The sequence below is a fragment of the Balaenoptera acutorostrata genome, chromosome 4 (assembly GCF_949987535.1).
Source record: "Balaenoptera acutorostrata chromosome 4, mBalAcu1.1, whole genome shotgun sequence".
Taxonomy (NCBI): Eukaryota; Metazoa; Chordata; class Mammalia; order Artiodactyla; family Balaenopteridae; genus Balaenoptera; species Balaenoptera acutorostrata.
Genome location: NC_080067.1, coordinates 35,173,181 through 35,194,909, shown reverse-complemented (window position 1 = coordinate 35,194,909; position 21,729 = coordinate 35,173,181). Strand labels below are relative to the sequence as shown.

The window sequence follows — 21,729 nt, the reverse complement described above, 5'->3', positions numbered from 1 at the left end:
CTCGCAAACTCATTCTACGAGGCCACCATCACCCTGACACCAAAGCCAGACAAAGATACCACAAAAAAAAAAATTATAGACCAGTATCACTGATGACTATAGATGCAAAAATCCTCAACAAAATACTAGCAAACAGAATCCAACAACACATTAAAAGGATGATACACCATGATCAAGTGGGATTTATCCCAGCGATGCAAGGATTCTTCAATATACATAAATCAATGTGATACACCATATTAACAAATTGAAGAATAAAAACCATATGATCATCTCAATAGATGCAGAAAAAGCTTTTGACAAAATTCAACACTCACTTATGATAAAAACTCTCCAGGAAGTGGGCATAGAGGGAACCTACCTCAACATAATAAAGGCCATATATGACAAACACACAGCACACATCATTCTCAATGGTGAAAAACTGAAATCATTTCCTCTAAGATCAGAAACAAGACAAGGATGTCCATTCTCACCACTATTATTCAACATAGTTTGGGGAGTCTTAGCCACAGCAATCAGAGAAGAAAAAGAAATAAAAGGAATACAAATTGGAAAAGAAGAAGTAAAACTGTCACTGTTTGCAGATGACATGATACTATACATAGAGAATCCTAAAGATACCACCAGAAAACTACTAGAGCTAATCAATGAATTTGGTAAAGTTGCAGGATACAAAATTAATGCACAGAAATCTCTTGCATTCCTATACACAAATGATGAAAAATCTGAAAGAGAAATAAAGGAAACATTCTCATTTACCATTGCAACAAAAAGAATAAAATACCTAGGAATAAACCTACCTAGGGAGACAAAAGACCTGTATGCAGAAAACTATAAGACACTGATGAAGGAAATTAAAGATGATACCAACAGATGGAGAGATATACCATGTTCTTGGATTGGAATAATCAATATTGTGAAAATGACTATACTACCCAAAGCAATCTACAGATTCAATGCAATCCCTATCAAATTACCAATGGCATTTTTTACAGAACTAGAACAAAAAATCTTAGAATTTGTATGGAGACACAAAAGACCCCAAATAGCCAAAGCAGTCTTGAGGGAAAAAAACGGAGCTGGAGGAATCAGATGCCCTGACTTCAGACTATACTACAAAGCTGCAGTAATCAAGACAATATGGTACTGGCACAACAACAGAAATATGGATCAATGGAACAAGATAGAAAGCCCAGAGATAAACCAACGCACCTATGGTCAACTAATCTATGACAGAGGAGGCAAGGATATACAATGGAGAAAAGACGGTCTCTTCAATAAGTGGTGCTGGGAAAATTGGACATCTACATGTTAAAGAATGAAATTAGAACACTCCCTAACCCTAACACCATACACAAAAATAAACTTAAAATGGATTCGAGATCTAAATGTAAGACTGAACACTATAAAACTCTTAGAGGAAAACATAGGAAGAACAGTCTTTGACATAAATCTCAGCAAGATCTTTTTTGATCCACCTCCTAGAGTAATGCAAATATAAACAAAAATAAACAAATGGGACCTAATGAAACTTCAAAGCTTTTGCACAGCAAAGGAAACCATAAACAAGACGAAAAGACAACCCTCAGAATGGGAGAAAATATTTGCAAATGAATCAACGGACAAAGGATTAATCTCCAAAATATTTAAACAGCTCATGCAGCTCAATATTAAAGAAACAAACAACCCAATCCAAAAATGGGCAGAAGACCTAAATAGACATTTCTCCAAAGAAGATGTACAGATGGCCAAGAAACACTTGAAAAGCTGCTCAACATCACTAATAATTAGAGAAATGGAAATCAAAACTACAGTGAGGTATCACCTCACACCGGTTAGAATGGGCATCATCAGAAAATCTACAAACAACAAATGCTGGAGAGGGTATGGAGAAAAGGGAACTCTCTTGCACTGTTGGTGGGAATGTAAATTGATACAGCCACTATGGAGAACAATATGGAGGTTCCTTAAATAACTAAAAATAGAATTACCATATGATCCAGCAATCCCACTACTGGGCATATACATAGAGAAAACCATAATTCAAAAAGACACATGCACCCCAATGTTCACTGCAGCACTATTTACAATAGCCAGGTCATGGAAACAACCTAAATGCACATCGACAGACGAATGGATAAAGAAGATGTGGTACATATATACAATGGAATATTACTCAGCCATAAAAAGAAACGAAATTGGGTCATTTGTTGAGACGTGGATGAATCTAGAGACTGTCATACAGAGTGAAGTAAGTCAGAAAAAGAAAAACAAATATCATGTATTAACGCGTGTATGTGGAACCTAGAAAAATGGTACAGATGAACCGGTATGCAGGGCAGAAGTTGAGACACAGATGTAGAGAACAAACGTATGGACACCAAGGAGGGAAAGCCGCGGGGGGGTGGGGATGGTGGCGTGATGAATTGGGCAATTGGGATTGACATGTAAACACTGATATGTATAAAATTGATGACTAATAAGAACCTGCTGTATAAAAAAATAAATTAAATTTAATTTAAAAATTTACAAAAAAACTAATACTAGACTTTCTTTGGGTTATTTGCATGGAAATATGTTAATATAAATGTTTCAGACATTACATGAAATTCCTAAAAGTCTTGTATGTTCTGGTATAATGTTATAAGTCATAATTTTAGTTATTTTTTTAAAATGTATATCTCAGAAATAACTAAGTTTCCTTGTCAATTGCATTATTATGAACTTTCATCAAATCTTTAACCGTGGTCATTTTAAAGTCTTTTGTCATTTACAGACAGTTCTGGGTGTACTCTGATGCTTTTGCAAAAATGCTCCTATAAAAGGGTTTCATCTTCAAAGAATTCATGGAAAAGACTCTGACAAGCACAGGTTTCTGGTAACTGACTATACTGCTGAACTGAATGAATAAGCATTTTCAGAACTCTAATGCAAAACTGATGAATTCATAAAAGTGCTAACAAAAGATCAAGATGAAAAAAAAAATTAATTACATGGGACTGAGGTAACTGATGAGGATGAGTATAATTTTTGTGACTTTCTGTTTGAATTAAAAAAAAAAAATCCCACAAGGACTCAGAGGCAAAGAATATACAAATCAATTTTCACTGCAAAGTAAAGGAGCTGTTACAGTGGATTACTGGACTGAATGTCAATATTATGACATAGTATGAGTGTGTTTCATGTTTGGTAATTGCAGTCATTGTTGCTTTTGTTGTGGTCATCCATGTACAATGCCTGGTGTCAGTCTATTTATCTCTTGTTAAAAAAAAAAAAAAACCTAACCTAAAAAAGAAAAAAATTAATTACACGGGACTGAGTGAACTGATGAGGATGATTATAATTTTTGTGACTTTCTGTTTGAATAGAAAAAAAAAAAAAAGACTATGCAGTAGCTGGAAACCATAAAAATAGAATGCCCTGCATAAATATTTTTGCTTTATCTTAATACTGAATAAAGTATCATAAAGCATTTCATTCAGAAAAAAAAAACCCACAATGAGGTAACAACTCACACCCATTAGAATGGCTATTATCAAAAAGGCAAGAAATACTAAGTGTTGGTGAGGATGTGGAGACAAGTGAACCCTCAAACACTGTTACTGGGAATGTAAATTGATGCAGCCACTATGGAAAACAGTATGGAGAGGCCTCAAAAAATTAAGAAGAGAACTACCACATGATCCAGCTACTCCACTTCTGGATGTTTATCCAAAGAATATGAAAACACTAACTCAAAAAGATATATGCACCTCTATGTTCACTGCAGCATTATTTACAATAACCAAGCCATGAAACAACCTAAATGTCTATCAACAGATGGATAAAAAAGATGCGGTAAACACATAGAATGTTGCTTGGCCATAAAAAAACGATGAAATCTTGCCATTTACATGACACACATAGACTTTGAGGGTATTATGCTAAGTGAAATAAGTCAGACAGAGACAGACAAATACCATATGATTTCATTCATATGTGGATTATAAAAAAACTAACTAAATAAATAAAGGAACAAACCAAACCAAACAAAAACACGTAGATATGGAGAAAAGATTAGTGGTTACCAGAATGGAAGGGGGTTGAGGGAGGGCAAAATGGGTAAAGAGGTCAAATACACGGTGACAGATGGAAACCAAACTTTCAGTGGTGAGCACGCTGTAGTGTATACAGAGATCAAAACATAATGTATACATGAAACTTAAATGTTATAAACCAATGTTACCTCAATTTAAAAATACATATATCAGACATAATTGAATCAAGGATATTTCTACCGTTAAGTGGCAAAGGTCATGCCCTGTTCTTCCCCAAAATACAGCCTCCCTTGTCCTTATGCAGACATAGGCAATGAGTTACCCTTTTTGATATTAAACTTTATTGAGCATTATGCATTAAAGTAGAATTAATATATTTTTGCATGTGCATATAATGTAATTCTCTACAACAATGAAAACAAATGACAGCTATATGACCAATATAGATGAATTTCGCAAGAATAACCCTAAGCAAAAGAAGCAAGTCACAAAGAATGCAAATACTACGATTCCACACACATAAAGCTCTTTAAAAGGCAAAACAGATATTACGTAGAGATTCACAATTAAGAGGTAAAAATGTAAAGAAAAATGAGGAAGTTATCATCATAAAAATCAAGATAGTGATTACCTTGAGGGTAAGAAAGGTAAGGAAGGGGAGTGTAACCAGAGAAAAGGTGCTTCTGGGATGCCAGCAATATTCCACATCTTGACCTGAGCTGTGATGAGATGGGAGTTTGCATTATAATTGTTCTTTAAACCATACACAAATGTTTTATACATTTTCTCCATCTATGATAGTTAACTATTTTCAAAAGGAAAAAAAAAATAAGAATAAAGCAGCCTGTCACTCAAAACAAGGTTTTTTTGTTTTGTTTTTCTGACTACATGGAGATATGAAAGCTAGCAAGCAGGAGCCTGCCAAGATCAAACACAACACACTAAGTGAGTCAACAAATAAGCAACTATTAAAAACCAGACTCATGTTCAACGCCAGAGTTCTATCTTCTCATTCAGTGGACATGAGATGGGATCTAGCAATAGGTATTAAGTATATAGCACATACCCAGGGGCTTGCGGTAAAAATCAATAAGTTCAATAAGGAGAGAGAAACTATAGTAAATTAAACAGAGTGTTTAACACAAATAATAATTAAACTATGATAGGATAGTAACTATAAAGATATAATGAGGGGTGGCAAGAGGCAAGAGAGAGGGATTCCAAAGGGGCATGAGGAAACCTCTGGGAGCAATAGATATGATCATTAACTTCATTATGGTGGTTTCAGAGTTATATAAATATGGCAAAGCTAATAAGCATAAACTTTAAATATGTACAGTCTGGGACTTCTCTGGTGGTCCAGTGGTAAAAAATCCGCCTTCCAATGCAGGGGACACGGGTTCGAACCCTGGTCAGGGAACTAAGACCCCACACGCCACAGGGCAACTAAGCCCGCGCACCACAACTACAGAGCCCACAGGCGCTGGAGCCCGTGCGCCACAACCAGAGAGAGAAATCCTGTATGCCACAACTAGAGAGAAGCCCGTGTGCCTCAACGAAGAGCCCACGCGCTGTAACTAAGACCCGATGCAGCCAAAAATAAATAAATATGTACAGTTTATTATATGCCAATGATAAGTCAATAAACCTGTTTTGAATTTTTTGAAGATAAATAATTATTAAACTCTGATGGGAAAAATAAGGCTGAGGGAGAGTACCCAAAAAGGATAAACTTGGAAGAAGGGTCCCCTCCTCAAGGCTGGAGTTTCTCATTGGAGAAGCTATGGTTGCAGCACACTAGATAACAGAGAATTTCACTGGATTGTCCAAACCAGAGCAGGTCCAACGTTGCCAGACTAGCAGGAAACAATTCTCTGGAGCGCAGCTGTTGAGGCTGGTGAGCAGGTGTGCAGAGGCAGTCAGGAGACTGCTGCAGGCACAAGGCCTAGAATGCACAGCATCCATGTCAAGAGGACTGCAGGAAACAACTCCCTGGGGTATAGGCAAGCCGAGGTTGGTGGGCAGGCACGTAGAGGTCCAGTCAGGCACTGCAGGCATGAGGCCTGAGGAACACGGTGTCCACTTCAGAAGGGCCGTGGCAAGGTGGTCACCAGGTCTAGACTGGGACTGCAGGATCAGTGAGGGCCTGTTTACTCTGGGCACATGGCTGAGGCAGAGCACCACCATATGTCCCCAATGTCCCTGGAAGCGGGGGGGGGGGGGGGGGTAGTGTGTGGAGGAGGCGGGACAGGACAGACACAGCTCAAGGGAACTAGAAAGGAAAAAACCCCTTCTCCTCCAGCATCCTGACCCCTTCAGCACTTAGTAAAGCTTAACATCATGCTCTTTATGAAGGAGAAATGCTTCGAGTCCAGTTCATTACTGCAGAGCAGGTATTGAAGGGTTAGTTTGGAGCAGAAAGAAAATAAATTGATAATTTACACAGTCATCTTTCTGTTCTCAACAGTATTTAAATAAGACAGTGTTTCTCTCACTTAACAATAGGGGAAAAAGGAAAGTGAATATACGGCCATCAGTGTTTATCACAGCCATTAGTGCAGAATCTGAAAGAGCACCCACGGTCTCTTTAAAGTATCATTTATTTTTAATAGTCACACAAATTTCTTATTCTAGTCTAGGCTATTATCCATGTATGCTTTAAAATAAAATGTTTTAAATTAGACAATAATTGGGCTTCCCTGGTGGCGCAGTGGTTGAGAGTCTGCCTGCCAATGCAGGGGACACGGGCTCAAGCCCTGGTCTGGGAAGATCCCACATGCCGCGGAGCAACAGAGCCCGTGAGCCACAACTACTGAGCCTGCGCGTCTGGAGCCTGTGCTCCGCAACAAGAGAGGCCGCGATAGTGAGAGGCCCGCGCACCGCGATGAAGAGTGGCCCCCGCTCGCCGCAACTGGAGAAAGCCCTCACACAGAAACGAAGACCCAACACAGCCAAAAATAAATAAATTAATTAATTAATTAATTTAAAAAAAATTAGACAATTGATTGTTATGCTTATCAGCTTCTAGGGGCTGCCCACATTCACTGGCTCACAGGCCCTTTGCTCCCTCTTCAAAGCCAGCAATGGTACATTGATTCCTTCTCACATCACATCATTCCCAACTCCTCTTCTTCCACTTTTAGGAAATCTAGTGATTACATTGGGCCTATCTGAATAACCCAGGATAATCTTCCCACCCCAAAGACCTTAACTACATCTGCAAAGTTACTTTTGAATATAAGGTAATATATTCACAGGTTCCAGGCATTAGGATGTGGACATCTTCAGGGGTCATTATTCTGTCTACCACAGGAATTAACCCATTTCTCATCAAATTTTCAATTTATTCATTTATATTAGTATGGAATCATGGATTACTGTTTTAATCAATGGGTTATACATATTACAGTAATTATTACTTTGATGTCCAACTGTCTCTAATTTAGCTGGTCGAGGTTCACTCAAATGGGTTTCTGTGTCTTTCTGACGCGGCCCCATCATTCTTGAGCACTTCTTTGTTTCCTGGCACAAGATTTTCTAGTCCCATGCTGTACTTTTTTTGCTGTAGCCCGCAAATCAGCCATTTCTCCAAGGAGAATATCCTTGTTTGTAGGAATCTTACACTAAAGTATTTGGTGAGTACAGAACATCAGGTCAACAACTTACTCTGAAATAATTAAGGGGGGAAAAAAGGTCCCTGTACTGTTCTGGAACCTTGTGATCATTTCAAAATTTAAAAAATTATTTTACATTAATCAATACGTCTTCCAAAGCTCAAAATAAATTATTTGAGGCTTGTCTAAATATTAGTAGTGCAGATAACTGAAAATTTACCAGCTATAAAAATCACTGGTTTCTCTCAGAACCTGACAAACTGAACTTAGCTTTTAAAGTGTAATTGCAAAGACTATAAGGAGAGCTGTAACACATGGATCAAAGTTCTAAGCCTGGTAAATCCATCATTTACTGATTTAAGTTAATGCCATTGTAATCAGGCTCTAACCCTTATACATTATTCACTATATTGTTATCTAATAAAATGTTTGATTTTTTTCTAATATTAAAATTAATGCTCATTAGAAGGTATAAAGAAAACACTAATTACCCATAATGTTAACATTCATAGATAACATGAGTGTTTGTCCTCATGTGTTGTAGTTCGTTCTCACAGGTTCTAACATATCCTAGCTCTCCCAACCTCACTTTCAGCTCTCCTTCCTCACTGCCACCCAGCTGACCCATAATGGCCCAGCTCACCCAACATACAAGACACAACGGCAACAGCATTGTAATATACTTCTTAACCAGCTTCCAGAACTTCTTAAAGTCTAATCCCTTATTCCATATCACCCATATCATTCAAACTGATTCTTCTTCTCCGATCCAACCACTAGTAGCAGTCTTTTTTCCAGCCATATTTTACATCATTTGTATATTTACTGTATTATGATTTATATGTTGTTTTACTTAAAGATGTACCATTTTCCCTTGTTATTAAAACTCTTCATAAACATTTTAATAGCTGCTTAATGTCACATTATATGGCTAAATCATGACTTTGTCTAACTATTCCCCTACTGTTTAATACTAAGTTGAATCCAACTATTGCAATTACAAATAATTCTATGATAAATATAAATCTCTTTCAACATTTCTGATTATTTCCTTAGTATAGATTCCTACATGTGGAAACTCTACACCAAAGAAACAATTTAAAACTTTATACATATTGCCAAATTGCTTTCCAGAGAGAATATTCCCATTTATACTTCCAAATAAATGTGCATTTCAAGCACTAATTATCCTTTTCTCATCTTTGTTGGCGTGAGGTTAGAAGTTACATATGCTATAAATGATAAAAATAGCTAATGTTTATTGAGTGCTTACTACATTTCTGGCTAAGTACTTAATATGCATTATTTCTGTTAATCCTCACAACAGTATCCACTATCTTTCCATAAATATAGAAAACTGAGGCTTAGATCAATAGCATAAAGTGCTTATAACAGTGCCTAGGATGTAGCAAGCACTTTAAAAGTATTCGCCCCTTCAAGTAACTTGCTCAATGGCACTTACCTCTTAAATAATGGAGCTAGGATTCAAATATAGGTGTATGTCATGAAATCCCAGCCCTTTCAGACCATCTGATTACTGTATAAATTTGCACTTATTTAACTACGTGTTAGATTGAAATTTTTAGTATGTCTATTCATAATGAAATTTTAAGGCTAAATATTCGAAAACTTCTTTCAAGGAAAACTAAGAAAGGTAAACAAATGTATATAAATGATAGTTTATATATTCAAATCAGCTTTCATTCCAATCTTATTTTTATTATTCATGGATCTTTGAATCAGACTGAGTGATAAATATGGTTTATCCCTAAGATTTCTCCATAACATCAGAATTAAGTTGCAAAAAAATTAATTTTTAAAGTAAATTATATATTCTCACCTTTCTTCAAGCTTAAAGAAAATGAAATATTCTATCTATATTATAATGGCCAAGTGTATGTAATATGATACCAGGAATGCAGTAGTATAAGTAGATAATCATTCAACACTATACTAAAAGGACATACCATACTATTAATATTCAGAATAATCATACATCATAGAGATCAAAATTCTTTAGTGTTCCACTTCCCACTTTCTTATTTACCTATATAATCCAGCTCATAAAGGTAAAAAAGAAAGTAAATGACCATTAAAAGTAATTAATGTTACACACAAAAATCAGTTGTGCTTCTATATACCAGCAATGAACAATCCAAGAATGAAATTAAGAAAATTCCATTTATACAAGTATCTGAAAGAATAAAATACCCAGGAACAAATTTAATAAGTGAAAGACCTGTACAAAGAAAACTACAAAACATTGCTGAATGAAATCAAAGACCTAAATAAATGGAAAGATATCCCATGCATTTTAAGACTAAATATTGTTGGGGAGTTCCCTGGTGGCCTAGTGGTTAGGATTCAGTGCTTTCACTGCTGTGGCCTGGGTTCAATCCCTGGTCAAGGAACTGAGATCCCACAAGCCACACAGCGCAGCCAAAAAGAAAACTAAATATTGTTAAGATGGCAATACTACCCAAAGTAATCTACAGATTCAATACATTCCCTATCAAAATTCCAATAGCCTTTTATGCAGAAATAGTGAAGTCAATCCTCAAATTCATATGGAATTGCAAGGGGCCCTGAATAGTCAACACAATTTTAAAAAAGAAGAACAAAGCTGGAGGACTCACACTTCCCAATTTCAAAATCTTACTATAAAGCTACAGTAATCAAAACAATGTGGTATGGGCATAAGGACAGACATATAGGCCAAAGGAATAGAATTGAGAGTCCAAAATAAACTTACACTTCTATGGCCAATTGATTTTCAATAAAGGTGCCAAAATCATTCAGTGAAGAAATAATATTATACTTTCTTCAACAAGTGGTAATGGAACAACTGTATACCACATGCAGAACAATGAAGTTGTACCCCTAAACTCACACTATATGCAAAAATTAACTCAAAATAGTTCAATGACCTAAATATAAGAGCTAAAATGATAAAACTCTTAGAAGAAAACATAGGAATAAATCCCCATGACCTTGGATTCCACAATGCATTCTTAGATATGATACCAAAAGCACGAGCAACGAAAATAAATAAATTGAGCTTCTTCAAAATTTAAAACTTTTATGCATCAATGGATATTATTAAGAAAGTGAAAAAACAACCCACAAAATGGAAGAAAATATCTGCAAATCATACGTCTGATAAGGGTCTAGTACCCAGAATACATAAAAACACTTACAACTCAATAATAAAAAGACAAACAACCCAACTTAAACATGGGCAAAAAATATGAACAGACATTTCTCCAAAGAAGATATACAAATGGCCAAACAACCACATAAAAAGATGTTCAACATCATCAGTTATTAGGGAAATGCAAATCAAAACCACAGTGAGAAAAAAAAAAAAAAAAAAACCACAGTGAGATATCACTTCATATTCACATGGACAGCAACAGCATTAATTTTTTTTTTACTGGAAAACAAGTGTTTGGGGGCTTCCCTGGTGGTGCAGTGGTTGAGAATCTGCCTGACAATGCAGGGGACACAGGTTTGAGCCCTGGTCCGGGAAGATCCCACATGCCACGGAGCAGCTAAGCCCATGCGCCACAACTACTGAGCCTGCGCTCTAGAGCCCGCGAGCCACAACTACTGAGCCTGCGCTCTAGAGGCCACGAGCCACAACTACTGAAGCCCGTGCACCTAGAGCCCATGCTCTGCAACAAGAGAAGCCACTGCAGTGAGAAGCCCGCGCACCACAACAAAGAGTAGCCCCCACTCACAGCAACTAGTGGAAGCCCATGTGCAGCAATGACCCAGCGCAGCCAACAATAAATAAATAAAATTTATTAAAAAAAAAAAAACAAGTGTTGGTGACAATGAAGAGAAGTTGGAACCCTCATACATTGCTGGTAGGAATGTAAAATGGTTCAGCCACTGCGGAAAACAGTTTGGCAAGTCCTCCGAAAGCTAAACATAGGATTACCATATGATCCAGCAATTCCACTCCTTATATATACCCAAGAGAAATGAAAACTGGGACTCAGAAAAACCCTTGTAAATGAATGTTCAGGGCAACAATATTCACAATAGCCAAAGGATGGAAAGAACCCAAATGTCCTTCAACAGATGAATGGATAAAGTCTGGTGTATACATACAATAAAATTATTTAGCTGTAAAAAGGAAGAAGTATTCATACATACAATAATGTAGCTTGCAACAACACTGCAGAACCTTGAAAACATTATGCTAAGTGAAAGAAGCCAGACGCTAAAGGTCACATATTGTATGATTCCATTTATATGAGATTTCCAGAATAAGTGAGATATCCAGTAAATCCATAGAAACAGAAAGCAAATTAGTGCTGCCAGGGGCTGGTGGCAGCAGAAAATGGTGAATGGGGGCTTCCCTGGTGGCGCAGTGGTTGAGAATCTGCCTGCTAATGCAGGGGACACGGGTTCGAGCCCTGGCCTGGGAAGATCCCACATGCCGCAGAGCAACTAGGCCCGTGAGCCACAACTACTGAGCCTGCGCGTCTGGAGCCTGTGCTCCGCAACGAGAGAGGCCGCGACAGTGAGAGGCCCGCGCATCGCGATGAAGAGTGGCCCCCGCTTGCCACAACTAGAGAAAGCCCTCGCACAGAAACGAAGACCCAACACAGCCAAAATCAATCAATCAATCAATCAATCAAACATACGCATCTGATTCAAGATCCTCATTTAAAAAAATAAATAAATAAAAAATTTTAAAAAAAAAATAAAAAAAATAAAAAAAGGAAAATGGTGAATGGGTATGGGGTTTTAGTTTTGAGCGATAAAAATGTTTCAGAACTAGACAGAAGTGGTGGTTGCACAGCACTGTGATTTACTAAATGCCACCCAATTATTCACTTTAAAATTGTTAATTTTATGTTGTATGAATTACACCTCAAAAAAATTTTAAGCAATTAATATCTATAATACCTGTTACGTAAATGTATAAATTACAAGCACAGGTCTTCCTTTTTGAAGGTCAAACGTAAATTACAAGCACATTAATTAGGCAAATGAACTACTCTTCATATTTAATGAGTAGTTTTACATCTAAGCGAAGTAGAAATTCAACTCCTACTCTCTTATGACTTGATTTAGAAATATTCACCTATCATCAGGTGGGATTATTTCCCCTCATTGCCTCTAAAAGTTTAACTGGATATCTTGATCATTAGAAAATGAGCCTGAACTAGTCATATTCAATCAATTAAACTTCGACAAATTTCTAGCCCCTCAGAAATGATTCTAAATCATAATTCTTGCATCTGACTGGAAGCTCTCAAAGTTCAATAAGCAGAATACCCTAAATATTCAGTTGTCTTCTCAATTTACATTAATGTGGCTGTGAACACATAAATGTTTTAATGTTCAAATATTTCATGGTTACTGATACCCTAAAACCACAAAATTAACACTGTTCCTCAGACTTTATTTCAGAGTTAAAAGACAGATTTCCTCAAGCAGAACTACACAGTTGAAATAACTGGAAATAACATAAGTATCTTCCTCATGGATCGTTCTCTTAAAGGAATGTAAAGGTAGATATAAAAATGCCTGATCAGGACTTCCCTGGTGGTGCAGTGGTTAAGAGTCCGCCTGCCAATGCCGGGGACACAGGTTCAATCCCTGGTTCGGGAAGATCCCACATGCTGCAGAGCAACTAAGCCCGTGTGCCACCAACTACTGAGCCCGCGTGCCTAGAGCCCGAGGTCCGCAACAAAAGAGGCCACTGCAATGAGAAGCCCGTGCACCACAATGAAGAATAGCCCCCGCTCACCACAACTAGAGAAAGCACGCGCGCAGCAACGAAGACCCAACGTGGCCAAAAATTAATTAATAATTATTTTTAAAAAGCCTTATCATGTTACTCCCTGCATAAAATTCCTTAACAGATTAGACAACTTTCAGAATAAAGTTCAAAACTAAATTGTGATTTAGCACAGAAAGTTCATAAACTGTCTCTGCCTATGTCTCCAGCTTTTTCCCTTGCCATTCCTCCTTAGTCTTTCTTCTCTAACCATTTGAACTTTCTTTTCTGTCAGCCTCTCATTATGTGCCTTCTCTGTGCCACCGCGGTGTAACAAAACATTTAACTTGTTCATCACTCCTTGAAGTTAGGGACCATACAGTTTCAGATTTGGTATACTTAGCACCTAGCACAATAATCAAAGGCTGTTGTAAAATTAAAGTATGAAAGTATGGACAACTGGTAAGATCCATTACTGGGGTCTAAAATACTGTGGCATATTTTTCCTTCATAATGGCAAAAGGGGAAACTACATATTAGGTTATATTTTGCTTTATTTTTTAAAATTAAAACGTGGTCTTATTAGTAAATAACATCAAATAGATAACATTAAGTTTGTAGACATTTTTTAAACATCTAGTTTGTTAACTAAAAGCATAAATTTAGTCTGATTATTATTCAATGGAAGCTCATGATCAGCTCTGTTTTGTCTACATTAGTAAAGTGAAACTGCAATAGACATTTTGTAAGTCTTAAAAGATATTTTTAACAGGAAAATTCCTCATTTTACAAATGAGGAAATGAACCGAGAGGTCGAGTTATTCATGCAAAGTCACACAGCTAATTATTGGGCAAGCTGGGGAACACCCAGATACCCAGATTCCCTTAATGGTGATGCTTTCAGCTTTCAGCTACAATATAACCTTATTTCCACTTCAACCTCATAGGCAAGCCACGCACTGCAATTCATAGCACACTTCTCTTTCTTCCTACCCTCAATCTAGTGAGTACATGAGCCCTTAATACTTGTTACATTTAACTGATTTCTTTATCTTTAAGATCTGGTCCTTGCCTTAACACAACTTTCTTCTCTCCATTATAAATATTTAATGAGTACCTACATTTGCTGAATATTAAATACATCTAAGTCATTTCATTGGGAAAAGGGGAAATGGGGAGACATACATGAGTCAGAATGATATAGTCCCTTCCTTTAAAGTGCTCTACAAAATTAGTTACAATCTGGTATAGTACTCTTATTGTTATCTGTTTAGAACTGTGATTTTATAAATACATAGTATAAGAAAAATCTAATTACTTTCCACTATTAAAATAAACCTTGGGCTTCCCTGGTGGCGCAGTGGTTAAGAATCCGCCTGCCAATGCAGGGGACACGGGTTCAAGCCCTGGTCCGGGAAGATCCCACATGCCTTAGAGCAACTAAGCCCGTGTGCTACAACTACTGAGCCTGCGCTCTAGAACCCATGAGCCACAACCACTGAGCCCACATGCCACAACTACTGAAGCCCGCGCTCCTAGAGCCCGTGCTCCGCAACAAGAGAAGCCACCGCAGTGAGAAGCCCACGCACCACAACGAAGAGTAGCTCCCACTCGCTGCAACTAGAGAAAGCCCTGCGTGCAGCAACGAAGACCTAACGAAGCCAAAATTAAACAAATAAATAAATTTATTAAAAAATAAAATAAAATAAACCTTATTTCTCTCACTAGAAAATAAGCTCCATGAGGGCAAGGATTTTTTGTTGTTGCTCACTAATGTAGTCCGCATGCCTAGAACAGTGCCTGACATAGAAAATACTTAATAAATATTTGTTGAGTGAAGAATGCTATAGAAAAATGTGTAAGTAGTAGAATCCAAGTAACGTTTCCAACAATGGTGTGACAGATGACAGAATATGTAAACCTTCCTTGTCCTAATGCTTGTGCCTAATGTCCAATTTTTTATTTGATTGGTCAGTTACTCGGAACTTGCATTACAGGAAACTAAAAACAGTTCGGAGATGGATAAATTACTATACTGCTAATTTAACATCATGCCCTACCCAACTGCACCAAACTCTAGAAAATCTGCCAAGAAAGGAAACCACAGGCCCTTCTCCTACTTAGACCTGAGCCCTTTTTCAAGTATAAAGGGGCTCTAGATGTTTCTCTTGCTTACAACACACCAGAACTGGTATTAGCATCATCATCATTTTACAGAATGAGGAAACAAGCCAGAGAATGGGTGCCACAAGGATTCAGTCATAGAACCTCTATTCTTCCTACCACACTATGCAGCCTTCTCCTCTCATCCTTTGAGGTTCTTCTCCCACAGTCTCAGCTATAAGTAAAATACAATCTATCTAGGTCGCCTCTTCATTGCTGCCCCATAACAAGCACACAGACTCTCTGATTTTAAAGGTTATCCTATTAATCAATTCAGGGTAACAAAGGGGATGACACAAATAAAAAACCTGGAGACGTTCCAACAATTCAACGTTCAACATGCGTGTTTAAATGTCTGGTACTGTATAAAAATCACAGTGTCTTTCCAAGTTCTTAATGTGAGAATCCCTAGGCTCCAATTTACTGGCTCTCTTTTGAAATAATAAATGGGAGGTTTGCTAGGTTTCCAAAATTTTCCCTCCCCACTACCTTATTCCTGTCCTCCCAGGAATACGTTACAGGGAAAAATAGTGGCTATAACCCTATCAAGTAAGAAATCTGCATTTCTGAGGACTTTCTGGAGTCACATCCTTCCTGTGAAATTTTGACCCACAGAGGGATGATTGCTTTAGACCATTTCCTCACCATGTGAGCAATTGGTCTCTTACCTTTTTATGGAATACACAGAGCTCTCCGCTTCATCTCACATTTCCAAACATCTGAACAAACTCTCTGCTCCAAAACCAAAGACTGTATCATAAATCCTTCTCCTAAATCCCCTTCCACCAACATCTGTTCTTCATCATAATATCCTCCCCAAAATAAGGCCCATACTTATGTCGGTTCACAATGTCAATGTTAACATTTCTCAATTCTATACCCTTTACAACAATTCCACCGTCATTACTTCCTGCCTCAACCAACCTCAACTGTAATTAAACTCCACGACATTCCTACCTCCAGGCTTCCACTCCTTCACTGGACTTAGTTCCAGATTAATATCTATAAGGAGGGGTTCTTCTCAAGTAAGAATCATGTACAAAATTCTTAACCTGGTTCATTTAAGTATTCCCGTAATCTGTATCCATCTACCTTTACCAGCCTGTTCCTTAAACATACTACCTTGGCAAATGTCCTCTGCTTTCCTATTTCTATACCTTTGCTTCGGCAGTGTCCTGAGGTTAAAATCTTCTCCCATCCTCCTCTAGTTGCTAACAAATTTTTCAAATGGCCACATCCTCGGTATGAAAGGAAAAAGGCTGAGGCATATGATTTATTGAACACATATTCTGTCTAGGGCTTTACAAATTATCCTTATCCCCACAAAAATATAATGGCTTAATACTATATTTTTGAGGAAGGAGTTGAGGAAACCAAGGGCCAAAGGAGCTTACCCAAGGTCATCCACATCAGCAAGTAAAGAATCCAAAATAACCCCACAGTATTCTGTATTTTTAAATAAAACATGATACAAGACAGGCTTTATAGTCAAGATGCCTAGGTTCAAATTCCAGTTGCTCCACTAACCACCTGTGTGAACTCAAAAAGTTATGTATTTTCGATGCCTTCATTTCCCCATCTTTTATAAAAAGAGGATTACAAGACAATATTAAGTGCTTAGAATTGTTTGGCCTATAGTAAACAATCAATGTTAGTTATTATGACTGTTATTGTTTCTATGTACTATGATATGTAAACTGACAATACCAATTATATGTTCTCATTGTTCCTAAATTAACTTTTGTGTAAAAGGATTATAAAAACTTCGTATTTTTTTATATATGCTTAGTAAATATTTGCAGAATACATGAATTTTTAAACAATGATTATCCACCATGCTCTAATTAAAAAGAAATGTCTATTAATTCTGCTTCTTCTTTTGAGAAAACTAACAATGCTTACTTTCTTCCCTTTTTTATGTCATGTGAAACTACTATGTGCAATGCCAGATGGCAGTAATATGTCAAACAGTACAAAATACTATTTTGATCTGAACTCATTTTGACTTCTGCTAAATATTCCCAGATTTTAAAATGTCCAAAATCATACTTTTTACTTAAACACCAACCGTTTTCAGGTCATACCAACATGAAGTAAGCATACCACGATATTTGACCAAGCCATTTCATTTCATACATCTTTATGGCAAAAACTATAAAACATAAAATGCCTTCCTATCCAATTTAGTTCGAAGAGATAAATCTATCATACCCTTAGTCCTGCCCTTACTTAGCTAAAATTGTGCCTGAAAAACTTCTGATAAATCTATGTTATTCTGGGATGCAGAAAAATATCAAAGGAAGGGTGCTGAATGCTAATAACAGTTTAGGCCCCTGCAAAATGCGTGAGAGAAATGAGCTTTAAACAAGGATAAATGAGAACTTACTCCAAATCCTTCAATATTAAACCCTGTAAATTAACATTTTTGTCCACATGATTTACTATTACACATGGAGACATGAAGCTGCTGGCTTCAAATAAAGGGAGAGGTAAAAAATATATTATTAAACCAGTTGTCATTCCTGACACAGAGAGAAATAACTGGGCTCCTAGCCAAACATTTCCAAAAATCAACAACAAAAACAACAACTACTTTGAGGCTTAACTATTTAACAGACATATTTTATTTCAATTAATTCTTACAATTCTTCCCTTATTTACAGATAATCTCACAGAATTAGTAAGTGGCAGAGCTGAAGGGTGAACCCAGCCTGACTCCCAAATTCAGGATCCAGTGTTTTGCCATAATCCACAATAATATGGTATACATTTACATCTTCCTCTTCACACTCATATATTCTTTTTAAAAACCTGAAACAAAAGCTTCATGAAATAATATTTACTCTTACTCCATAGGATATTCTCTGATATTTTTTTCTTTCTTTCTTTCTCATGTGAATGCCAATGCACTAAATTGATTCCCAAATCCCCACGGGCCCTGCACGACACTTCTTACCTCCTGTTTAAAGTTCTTTTAAACTGCTACCATAGTCCAGTTTTGCTACTCTGAAGTGGAGCTAATCTCCTCGACCCATTAAAATTTGTCCTTAAATAGATGAAATCCTTGAAAGCCCTTCCTTAAACCTTGAATTTATGTTTCTCTAACTAGAACTCTTCGGCGGCACACCCATCTTAGCTATTTATATTGTATCAAAAACTGCAGATGTTCTCCTTGGAGAACAACAGATCATTGTTGAAAGGAATGCATTAGTTTTCACTGTTCCTGCTGCATCACTGACAAGAGTTGACAAGTGTGGGGCAGCAACACAGGACCTGAGCAGCTGCCCACGGTGCTGAAACTGAAGATGAAGATGAAACGATAGTTTTGGAGATATACTATTGCCAGATTAGGACAAAGTAGAGGAATTTACCAAAACGCTGGCAGAGAACACTCAGTGGCTGCCACCAAATACGCGTGAGTGCTTCTGGGATCGCTTGGCTTTGGTGTCGACCCACTCCCTCTCTGGGACAGAGTTCTTTTATCGGTGCGGGTCAACTCAATACGGGAGAGCTTCCAGCTTTAAGGGGGCAGGGACGCGGTATCTGTCCCTAAGAGAGTCACGTCCCACCTTCTATCTAGCTTCCGGGGTGGGGGTGGGGGAAGGTTAGAAAGAAAGGAGGCGCCTGCCCTCTTTTTTCCAAAAACTAAAGAGTTCCCCCAACTAAAGTCAAGCGACTTCGCCCGGGGACGCCGCGGCAAGTGCTGGACCAAGAGAAGCCCGCCGAACATCTTCCCAGGTTCCAGCCACCTCAAGAGGGGAATGTAAGAAGCAAAACGAATAACCCAACAACTTCAGATACACACAAACTCATGGGGCGGGAATGTGAGGGGAACTCGGCCCTCCGAGAGCAGGGCTTTTTATTTTACCTTTTGCAAAAAAAAAAAACCTAGTTTCTTCCGCGCCCAGCCTGGAGGGGAGCAGCCAAGAGCTCAGCGGCGGAGCCGCCTCGGAGCTCCAGGGCCGGAGAGGGGGTGTGTTCTCTCGGCCAGACCCCACGGGGAACAACCCGCCGCCCGGCCGCCGCGACGCGGGAGAGGCTCTTACCTGGAAGCCTCACCCCGCAACACAAATAGGCTCGCCAGCCGCGTCGCTGCGGGAGAAGTCCCTACCGCGACTTCATGACTGAATCTCCGCACCGACCCCCACTGCCTGGAGTCGGAGCACAGACGACAACACCGAGGCGAGGCGGAAGTCCCGCCCCGCGCGCCTCATTGGCCCGCACCCGAAGGTAGAGGAAAGCCATTGGGCCACAGAGCTGCTCGCTAAGGCTCCTTCCCAGTCTCACGCCGGGTCTAGCTGCTTGCTCAGGTCCAGTTCGGAGAGATGCCCAGTCCGCGGAGTCGCGTTATTGGCCTCGTGATCGGTCCTCTCTGGAAGGGAAGGGCAGGGCAGGGCAGGGTGGGGCGGGCTTCTGGAGCGAGGCTGAAGGATCTGCTTTTGGCGGGGAAAGGGGTATGATGGCCGAGGGGATTGGCTGTGGAATACTGCCGCCTGCCGTGTGCCCCACAGGACCGGAGGCCGTGGGGTCAGAAGGGGATCGGACCTAGCGGCCAGAGCTAGCTGGCCTAGCCCGTTCTGGCTGTTGGGCCGAAGCATCCCGAGACCCAGCTGGCGGGCTACCCCTGGGCGGGCCTGGCTTTGGCGTCGTCGCGCCTCTTTCCTGCACCGCACTCACCCGACCCTCAGAAGAGGTGAGGACGAGGCCCCATCCCTTCTGCACCGTGTCTAGGCGGAGATCGAGATGGATGGGGCCAAGGCCAACGCCTTAAAGTCCGAGTCGCGTTGTTAGAGGTGCGAGCAGCCCGAGCGCTGAACACTAGTCCCCCGACGCCTGAGTGGGAGCCGTGCTGACGTCAGCACTCTGGGCCTGACACGCGCGCGCCATCCCCTAGACTCAGCAAAAGTCAAACCGTGTGATTAAACCCTAGGTCAGCTTTTAAAACCCTTGCCTCCTTTAATGAACCAAAAAAATCTCGTTCCCTACCGCCTTTCTGATAAGACCTCCGCACCCCAGGTATTCCAATTTCAAACCAAGCTACTTTTAAACTTAAATTACCCGGACTGGAACATCCATGCTGATTAACCAGTTACCAACTAGAAATTTTAAAGAGGTAATGTGGCTTACTGCAAAGATTACAAAGAGTTATGAACTAGAATGTCAGGAAACCTAGATTCTGGCCCTGCTTCTGCTTCAAAATAAGGCGCCTTTAAGAGCCCATTACAGGCTTCACATCCTTCAACCTCATCTTCTAGACAAAGGAGGGGCGACAGGAAGCTATCACTTAGAACACCTGTAGAACACCCTTGGCTGTAACTTGTAACCTTGATTGATCTGGGGAGACCTGAGAAATAGGAAGAAGACTCCCTATTGTGTATCTTTTTGTGCCTTTAGAATTTTAAACCTTTTGAATATTACCTACTCAAATAAAATTTAAATACAAAAAAACTTTAAATCAAATTACAATAAAATAAGTAAAGGCCATCAAAGGTACCTTCCTATTCTGTGTATCCTTTGACTATATATTCTATATATCCTTAGACTTTCATCAGTTGTAAAGACAGTCAATACTTAATACAGTCCTGCCTTTAAGAAAGTCATAAGTAAAAGTTAGAATTGGGAATATTACTATGAAGGCTAGTGTAAGCATAGTTAGAATATCTCTATAAGCATTTCTTCATTAAATTATCTCAAATTGGCTTTATATTAAATCAGAGATTTCTTGCATGACATTGAAAAAAGTAAAAAATAACATCCACATTTTACAGGTTAAAAAAAAAAGTTTTGTTCATTCCTTAAATAAAGACATGTTGAGTACAGAACATTTTAATCTGACTTTATTCTGCTCTTCAGATCACAATAGGTATCGTTCTTTCAGTTACAAACAAGGTAATGTGTTATTTGTACTGCATTTAGGCAGAAGAATTGTGCTACACCCTGCAGAAGCATTTATTCTCCCCACTGTGATGAATGAAGTCAAACTGAAAGAAGACAGATTGGGAAAATGTACTAATTTTTTTAAAGTAGGTTAGACAGTAAGGTTGATAGACATCTTAATTATGGTTTTCAAGAGCATGAAGGGTTAATATGGCACATGATACTAATAGCCACTAATTATCTCCTTGGAAAGACAAAAGAAAATTAGGACTTTGTGTCTGACAGTTTTTTATTTTTT

The 21,729-nt window shown here is 38.7% G+C and overlaps 1 protein-coding gene across 2 annotated transcripts in view; it reads right to left on the bottom strand.

The window, feature by feature from the left end:
- The window catches only part of RNF13 (ring finger protein 13), a 182,064-nt gene that overhangs the window by 125,843 nt on the left and 34,492 nt on the right, over positions 1-21,729 (bottom strand). Inside the window, exon 1 of one of the 2 annotated variants that reach the window (XM_007188123.3) lies at positions 19,601-19,751. The exons of the other annotated variant lie outside the window; for it this stretch is intronic. The gene's annotated coding sequence lies outside the window, so the exon portion shown is untranslated. Of the gene's footprint in view, positions 1-19,600; positions 19,752-21,729 lie in introns of those variants that run through there. 2 annotated transcript variants of the gene reach the window in all.